The 9,742-nt window shown below is 37.1% G+C and overlaps 1 protein-coding gene across 4 annotated transcripts in view; it reads right to left on the bottom strand.

The window, feature by feature from the left end:
- LOC135101626 (uncharacterized) overlaps positions 1–5,129 on the bottom strand; it is an 11,039-nt gene extending 5,910 nt beyond the window's left edge. Inside the window, exons 1-3 of one of the 4 annotated variants that reach the window (XM_064005860.1) lie at positions 3,706–4,158; positions 1,463–1,618; positions 1–143 (exon numbers count right to left, since the gene is read on the bottom strand). The exon at positions 1–143 is cut by the window's left edge and continues 31 nt beyond it. The gene's annotated coding sequence lies outside the window, so the exon portion shown is untranslated. Of the gene's footprint in view, positions 144–1,462; positions 1,619–3,705; positions 4,159–5,026 lie in introns of those variants that run through there. The other 3 variants (XM_064005859.1, XM_064005861.1, XM_064005864.1) reach the window with 3 other exon arrangements.
- Positions 5,130–9,742: the final 4,613 nt, after the last annotated feature.

Raw genomic sequence — 9,742 nt, 5'->3', positions numbered from 1 at the left:
AAGAATATTATGTTAGCCACAGCGAGAGTAAGTGCGTAGACAACCGAGGCCGCAAACCACCCAGTACTTCCCCAGCGGGAGAACGCGGCCCCCACAGCTGGCCCGACGGTGAAGCCTATGCTGAATGCCACGCTGATCAGTGCCTGTGGGTTAAGGGGAGGTTAGGTTAGGTTAGGTTAGGGTTAGTTAGGTTAGGTTAGGGCACACTGATAACACACCACAATATAAATAAGAAATAAAATAATGCATAAGAAAATAAACCACAACCAGAACACAACCACAACCACTACAACACTTTTAAACACCCTCAAAATACCCCAATATACACAAAAACATCCCAAAACACTCTAAAACACACCAAAACACCCTTAAAATACCCCAATATACACAAAAACATCCCAAAACACTCCACAAACACTTTTAAACACCCTTAAAATACCCCAATATACACCAAAACATCTCATTCCTGATCCACATTTTATTATAGTAAGTAATGAGATCTTTTAATGGTTGATCAGGAAGTGGCTGGCTGGTGATATGGTGACAAGCTTGCTCTGTATGTGATGGAGGTTAGTTTGACAGTGCCATTAACTGCTGAATTAATTGTCTTACAGCGAGTTGATTACTATAGGCATTTTGTAGACCTAGTGTTTTTACTCTTCGGTAGACTGCTTGGACCCAGTGAAACCAACAGCCAAATTACCCCAAAACACACAAAAACACACAAAAAACATCCCAAAACACTCCAAAAACACACCAAAACACCCTCAAAATACCCCAAAACACCACAAAACACATCAAAAACATCCCAAAACACTTTAAAACACACCAAAAGTCCCAAAACACCTCCACAACACCACAAAAACACCCCCTAACCACCCCAAAATACTCCAAAACACACCAAAACACTTCACAACACACCGAAATACACCAAAACACACCAAAAACACCCAAAAACACCCCAAAAACACCTGAAAACAACCTCAGAACAATGAAAGGGAACAAAACACAAAAGAACAATAAAAAAACAAAAAACAAGAAAACAAGCTGCAATATCAGGAACACAAACAAACACACACACACCCTACAAGCAAACAAACAAACAAAGATAAATAAATAGATAACAGGATAAAGAAATAGAAAAAAATCATCATAAAAACAAACTAGAAATCTATAAACCAATACAAAACGCAACATACCCACATACATTTTTTTGTGAGTTTTAATAATTCTCAGTTCGTTGAGGCGTTCTTTATAATTGTTTAACCTATTTTCTCCTCCTGCTCTGACTTCATTTTACTATTGTGCTAATTGCTTTTCCTTTCTTCTTTCTACGGTCAAGGTGGGTGGGGGTTGTCACCTGGCAACTTATAGCGCTTGCGCTCGTCCCACTCTGCCTTCTCCGTTATGTTTAATAATAATAATAATAATAATAATACCACCAGACAAGACAGAATGGAACCTTGCAGGGACGCGGATGATATGCTGGTAATAAGCCACACAGACTTATTACCACACAGAGGAATACAAGCCGCTGGAGTCATGCTTGGGGTAATAGTCAAGGAGAGCAGGAGACAGAGGCACCACCACCGTCAAGCTGCGCAGGTCCAGGATCAGACTGCCGAGCACAGTACATACATAAATAAATAAATAAATAAATAAATAAGTAAATAAATATGATAAAACAATAAGAAAACAACAACAACAACAACAACAACAACCACATAAAAACTGATGACCCCAACCAGTCACCATGACCTCTAGTACAAGGGTCACACAGGGCCACCACACTGCAACCTGACACAAACATAAACAAGACACCTTTTATGCATGAAGGACAAGTGACCTATGACCCAACAGTGACCCACAGTGACCCACATTGACCCACAGTGACCCAACAGTGACCCACAGTGACCCACATTGACCCACAAGGCCTAACCTAACCTAACCTAACCTAACCCAAATACACTGAAACACATGCGATTTTCTTTCAACATACCAAAAAACACACATTTCTAGCCAAAAACACTTAAATAACACTTAATTTCCTTTCAAAACACCCCAAAAAACACTTATTTATGCCCAAAAATACACTAAAAACATGTAATTTCCTTTCAAAACACCCAAAAACACACTTTTCTATCCAAAAACACTTAAAAAAACACATTCTCCTTTGAAAACACCCAAAAAACGCTTACTTCTACACAAAAACACCGAAAATAACATAATTTGCTTCCAAAACACCCAAAAAACACACATTTCTAGCCAAAAAACACTTAAAAACACTTAATTTCCTATCAAAACACCGCAAAAGCACTCATTTCTTGCAAAAAAACATCGAATAACACTTAATTTCCTTTCAAAACACCCAAAAAACACATTTCTAGCCAAAAAACACTTAAAAAACACTTAATTTCCTTTCAAAACACCCAAAAACATACATTTCTAGCCAAAAAAACACTTAAAAACACTTAATTTCCTATCAAAACACCACAAAAGCACTCATTTCTTGCAAAAAAACATCGAATAACACTTAATTTCCTTTCAAAACACCCAAAAAACACACATTTCTAGCCAAAAAACACTTAAAAAACACTTAATTTCCTTTCAAAACACCCAAAAAACACACATTTCTTGCCAAAAAACATCGAATAACACTTAATTTCCTTTCAAAACACCGCAAAAGCACTCATTTCTAGCCAAAAACACTTAAAAACACTTAATTTCCTTTCAAAACACCCAAAAAACACACATTTCTTGCCAAAAAACATCGAATAACACTTAATTTCCTTTCAAAACATCCAAAAAACACACATTTCTAGCCAAAAAACACTTAAAAACACTTAATTTCCTTTCAAAACACCGCAAAAGCACACATTTCTAGCCAAAAACACTTAATTTTCTTTCAAAACACCGCAAAAACACACATTTCTAGCCAAAAAACACTTAAAAAACACTTAATTTCCTTTCAAAACACCCAAAAAACACACATTTCTAGCCAAAAACACTTAAATAACACTTAATTTCCTTTCAAAACACCCAAAAAACACACATTTCTAGCCAAAAACACTTAAAAAACACTTAATTTCCTTTCAAAACACCCAAAAAACACACATTTCTAACCAAAAAACACTTAATTTCCTTTCAAAACACCGCAAAAACACACATTTCTAGCCAAAAAACACTTAAAAAACACTTAATTTCCTTTCAAAACACCCAAAAAACACATTTCTAGCCAAAAACACTTAAATAACACTTAATTTCCTTTCAAAACACCCCAAAAACACACATTTCTAGCCAAAAAACACTTAAAAAACACTTAATTTCCTTTCAAAACACCCCAAAAGAGACACACACCTACCCAAGGACAGCGAAAAAAACAACAATTTCTACCCAAACAAACTTGAAAAACACGAAAATCTAAAAAAAACAAAAAAAAATAAAAAAATAATAAAAAAAAACATCCCCTGCCTTTTTAAAACGCCACAGAAACGAAGAATTCACTTAAAAAAACACTGCAAGCACAATATTCCCTTGAAAAACACCAAAAATTCTCACTTCTATTCCAAAATGCCTAGAAAAAAAAAATTGCGTATTTAACTCAAAACACTTCATCTTATATTACAAGGCTGCCACATCACCACCGCCACCACTACTACTACTACTACTACTACTACTACTACTACTACTACTACTTTTGCTTACCTTTAAAACGCTGGAAATTCAGTGAAAATATTGTCTTCTTAATATTTCTTCTTTTCCTTCTCCTCTTCCTCCTTCCTTTCCTTCTTCTTTTTCCTCCTCCTTCTTCTTCATTTCTCCTTCTTTCTCCTCTTTCTATTCTTCTCTATGCATGAAAACAGCTGGAAAATATAGGAAATAACACTAAACACTGATGGAAGGGCAGTGGGAGGAGGGAAGGTCCAGGGTCTCGGTTCCCGGATGAAGGCGGCTGATGACGTCACGTCCGCCATATTTACGTTACGCAAATGATTTTGAAAATGACCCCTCGCAAAAATGGAGCTAGGCCGGAATGCTTTACATATTATGAAAGGGCATAATTTTAAATTAATTCTGGAGATATAAAAATATTCCAAGCTTCAGTAATAATAAAGCTATATTTAAATAACTATATGAAAAAGTGTTCGAACAAACACGATAAAAAAAACATTCCAAAGTCCACAAATCTCATTTCTCACGAACACAATACACTTTAAAAAATCGAAGCTATTTTTACAAACAATCAGAAGTTAACTGGAAGCTGAAATAAATAAATAAAGAATTTATAAATGTCAACTTTTTGAGTGTTCAACGGGTCTAAAGCCCCTCTAAAAGTCCACGTATTTCACTCAAAAGCATCATAACATATTTAAAAAACAATAAACGATTTTTTGAGCCCATAAAATCTTGCCTAGCGGCTGAAATAAAAAATTATGTTTGGCGGTATGAAAAATTTAACGGCAAACAGCAACACTTATTTACGCTGAAACAATCTCATAACCGACATGTTTCCCTTAACACTCGCACGCAAAACACTCAAAACACCACCAAATATTTTTACAAACCATAAAATCTTAGTTAAAAAGCCTAAATATATAAGTTAAGAAAATAGAAAGAATATTGGAACCGGGGGTAGACTCTGGCAATCCATCATGGCGGCCGCGGGAGGGGGCTCAGATGTAAACAAGCTTGGCCATCTCTCTTTCCTTATTATTTGTGGTTGTTATGAAGGTTATTTCTCTATTTTCTGGATTAATTTCAGCTGTGTGTATGCGTATGTGTGTGTGTTTGTGTCTGTGTGTGTGTGTATGTGTGTGTGTGTGTGTATATATATATGTATGCGTATGTGTGTGTGTGTGTGTGTGTGTGTGTCCGCCTCTATTCCATGATAAATAGCATTATTTTCTCTCTTCTCTTCTCCCCTTTTGCTATTAAGTATCAAGTATTTTCCAGGTATTTCCAGTGTTTTCCAGGTACTGTCGTAGGTTGAAGCCAGACCTCTGCTACCTGTCACTACTAAACTCACCTTAATTGACCTCCTGTGCCTCTGTGGTCCCGTTCCCTGGTATTTAAATGAAAAGAGGACACACACACAACCGCACTGCACGGTGTTTCCCAGGTACACTGAGGAAGACAATAAAAAATAAACTGCACGTTTATGAAGCTCTACCAGAAATTAGACACATTTTCCAGGGTGCTTTCAGGACTCCATCAACAAATTTAAGGGGGGAATCTTTACGCATTTTCAAGGGTGCTTTCAAGATTCCAGAGGTAGATTATCTGTAAGACAGGAAATATTGCGTCACGTCTCAGCAACCTTTAAAAGCAACTACAGGAATCCAGGAGAGAGAGAGAGAGAGAGAGAGAGAGAGAGAGAGAGAGAGAGAGAGAGACATTCTGGAGATGCAGTATTTCTGAAGGTGCTTTCTTTGACAAGTAAAAACGAACTAATCTAAAGGTGAAAACATTTAACTCGACCTCGTTTTACTATTCATATTATTACTGTTCACGGCACAAGCTGTGTATGCATGAAATATTTATACTTTGTAATGAAAAATATACAGAAAGGCACACACACACACACACACACACACACACACACACACACACACAATTTAATTCAATTCCATTAAGTCTATTGATTACAGCTACAAACGGGTAATTGCAGTAGTTTAACATCCAGCGGAAATGAAGCATAATGAAACTGTAGTACAAACAATATTTCTTTACGTTTAACAAATTTTAATTTTAAATAAAGGGCAAACATGGAACTAAAGACGCTACATTTGGATATATAAAACAGACAGATATTAAACCCATGCATGGGGTAACAATCATCTATAAAACAGTAATTTGCTTAAAAACTATACAAGGGGGCATAAAACGTCTTTATAAAATTAAAATAAAAACACACAAACTTGAAACAATACAAGGCAGTATAAAACATCTCTATAAGATAAATACACAGAAACCCATAAATACACTGACATGGATAACAGTTAGACTTTCAGGTTTACACACGCGCTCCAACCGAGAAGCACAATATGCATGCAACCTATACTACACAAACGGAAAACAAATTAACTGTACACTCTCGCAAAACGATATGAACACGAACGCAATAAGCACACAAGAAAATATATATGAATCTTAAGGCATCTCATTGTCGTATATAGTTAATAATGTCGAAGACGATTTTGTTTCAAACTGGTTTGAGAATAAATCAGTAACGTTATTAGTAATAATAGATGTGTTCTTGAGGAGTGCTGTACAATGCGTGTCTTGGTTTTTTTCTGGAACTAATCCACACGAACACGACCTGTTCTTGGACGGTAAGCGGCCTCAACAACGCCTGTTCCATCTCCCAGTCTCCCATGATAGAGTGAAGCTGCTTACACGAATGTCACGATCCCGGTTATCTTTCCAAGAAAGTGGACGGTACACTGATCCCAGAAAGTTTTAAAGGTCTGGATTTTTAACCCATTACATCCCGAGCATCAATCCGACTGGAATTTTTGAACGAAATTTGAGACAAGGCTTACTCATGAGTCCCTTATTGATAATCAGGTCCATTTTTTCCCTTATTTTAATAAGAAATACGATTTCTTGGTACGTACATATCTGTACGTATGGCAGGTAGACCGGGGATAACATACATAAGACACATGAGCAATTTCTAACCAAAAAATGCATGTTTTTGTTTACATTGTTTACTTCCCTTTATTTGTTAACCTTTTATAAAACTGTCCATATAATTTTGTTAAGCTCTATTTCATTTAGGAAATTTTATCCCACAGAAAAAGAAAAAAAAAGTAAAATAAAAAAAACAATAAAAAGTGAAATATTTAACTTTTCATAGACCCATTTCACTTTTACTCAAGGACACTTATGTTTTAGATAGAAGATAGATAGACAGATAGAGCTCACCAGTTGTGGTCGGCAGGAACCAAATTTTGAAACCAAAACGTGTTGGCTTGCCTTTCATGAACCGTTTGAGGGAGTGAGGGCCAAAATATCTTATCATTGACTCGTCCACGCTGACAAACTCTGTTTTCTCCACATACTTGGTCGCCGTGTCATTTATGTTTTTGAAAAGCATGGCTACTTTCCAGAAAGGCTCGTCTTCGTTAGGCTTGTTCAAGTTGGCAAAGTGAGTGTACCGCATTACGTCGTCAAATTCATTTCTGGACATGGCTTTCTTTACAAGTGTGTTGTTGGTCTCCTCGCGTCTTTGCCAGTACATGTGATTCTGAGATTCCGTCAGATATCCACTCAAGTACATAATGGTGTGGCTGGCGCGAATCATATTCCTATTGACCCTTGACCCAAAATCCTGGTTGTTTTTGCTGGCCTGCATATCTATTAGTCTCCTTGACAATCTTATCAATGCAAGAATCAGGCAGAAACAGAATGAGGTAATCGTAAGGAGCCCTAATCACATCAGAGTCAATAGGAAGAGTTGTCTTTGTCCATTTTTCAACGCAAAATGGGGGGATTTTCTTTCCTAGGTCTTTCTTTGATCACACTCTGCCTGACTTGCCACCACTCCCCACTCTACCTGAGATGCGACCACTCCCCACTCTACCTGAGATGCGACCACTCCCCACTCTACCTGAGATGCGATCACTCCCCACTCTACCTGAGATGCGACCACTCCCCACTCTACCTGAGATGCGACCACTCCCCACTTTACCTGAGATGCGACCACTTCACACTCCAGCTGAGATGCGATCACTCCCTACTCTATCTGAGATCCGACCACTCCACACACTACTTGAGATACGAACACTCCCATACAGGGACTGCCACGTGTAAGCCTGGTCGCTTCTTGCAGCTTCCCTTATTTCTTATGTTCTTATGTTCTTATGTTCATTTTACCTGAGATGCGACGACTGCACACTCTGCCTGAGATGTGACCACTTTACACTCTACCTGAGAGGCACTCATTTCTCAGTGTCACCACTCACAATTTACTACGTGATCTTCTCAGCGGTGTTATTATTCAGGGCGGCAAAACAACTTCATCAGTGGGATATATCCTGAATGGTAGGGTTTTCAGTGTTCGCAGGTTGATTTAATTAAGAAGTTGGTCAACATCGTCTCGCGGTCTCAAAACAATATATTATGATGTTATGATAGTGTCTATATATATATATATATATATATATATATATATATATATATATATATATATATATATATATATATATATATATATATATATATATATATATATATATATATATATATATATATATATATATATATATATATATATATACTATAAATTCATTTTCTTTTATCATTATTATTGTTATTATGATTATTATCATTATTTATATTATTTATCAATTATTATTATATTTTTTCTATGTAAGAGGGCCACTGACCAAGGGAAACAAAACCAGAAGAAAAAATCCCACTTAGACGCCAGTCTCAAAGTCAAGATAATAATCGAAAATTGAAGGATGAGTGTCTTGAAACTCTTGAAAGAGTTCAAATCATAGAAAGCAGGCAAGGAGTTTCAGAGTTTACCAGAGGAAGGGAAGAATGATTGAAAATACTGGTTACCTCTTGCATTAGAGAGGTAAACAGAATAGGGATGAGAGAAAGAAGAAAGTCTTGAGCAGCAAAGCCGCGGGAGGAGAGGAGGCGTGGAGTTAGCAAGATCAGAAGAGTGGTTAGCATGAAAATAGGGGTAGATGATAGAAAGAGATGCAACACTGTAGCGATGAGGAAGAGGCTGAAGACAGTCAGTTAGAGGAGAGAAATTGATAAGAAGAAAAACTTTTGATTCCACCCTGTCTAGAAGAGCAGTAAGAGTGGAACACCCCATACTCGTACATGAAAAGCATACTCCATACATGGACGGATAAGGCCCCTGTACAGAGTTAGCAGCTGGCGGAGTGAGAAAAATTGGCGGAGGCGACTCAGAACACTTAATTTCATAGAAGCTGTTTTAGCTAGAGATGAGATGTGAAGTTTCCAGTTTAGATTATAAGTAAAGGACAGACTGAAGATGTTCAGTGTAGAAGAGGGGAAAAGCTGAGTATCATAGAAGAAGAGGGGATAGTTGTCTGGAAGGTTCTGTCAAGTTGATAGATGGAGGAATTAGGGTTTTGAGGCATTGAACAATACCAAGTTTGCTCTGCCCACAATTTGAAACTTTAGAGAAATCAGAAGTCAGGCATTCTGTGGTTTCCCTGCGTGAATTGTTTACTTCCTGAAGGATTGAACGTCTATGAAAAGAAGGGTGGTATCATCAGCGCAGGACTGGATAGCACAAGAAGTTTGGTTCAGAAGATCATTCATGAATAATAGGAAGAGGGTGAGTGACAGGACAGAACCCAGAACACCATTGAAAATTAGTAAATTTAGGAGAAGAACAGTGACCATCTACTACAGCAACACTAGAACGGTCAGAAAGGAAACCTGAGATGAAACTATAAAGGGAAGGATAGAAGCCATAAAAGGTTTGTTTGGAAATCAAAGCTTTGTCCCAGACTCTATCAAAAGCTTTTGATATGTCTAAGGAAACAGCAAAAGTTTCACCAAAAGCTTAGTAAGGAAAGCCAAAAGATCTCCAGTAGAGCGGCCTTGATGGAACACATACTGGCGATCAGATAGAAGGTTGTGAAGTGATAGATGTTTAAAAATCTTCCTGTTGAGGATAAATTAAAAGAAACTTTAGATAGGCCTGAAATTAAAGCAATAGGAAAGTAGTGTGAGGGATTAGAACGGT

Source organism: Scylla paramamosain, chromosome 6 (assembly GCF_035594125.1).
Source record: "Scylla paramamosain isolate STU-SP2022 chromosome 6, ASM3559412v1, whole genome shotgun sequence".
Taxonomy (NCBI): Eukaryota; Metazoa; Arthropoda; class Malacostraca; order Decapoda; family Portunidae; genus Scylla; species Scylla paramamosain.
Note: the sequence above shows the minus strand (reverse complement) of the source record. Positions and strands in the feature narration are given on the sequence as shown.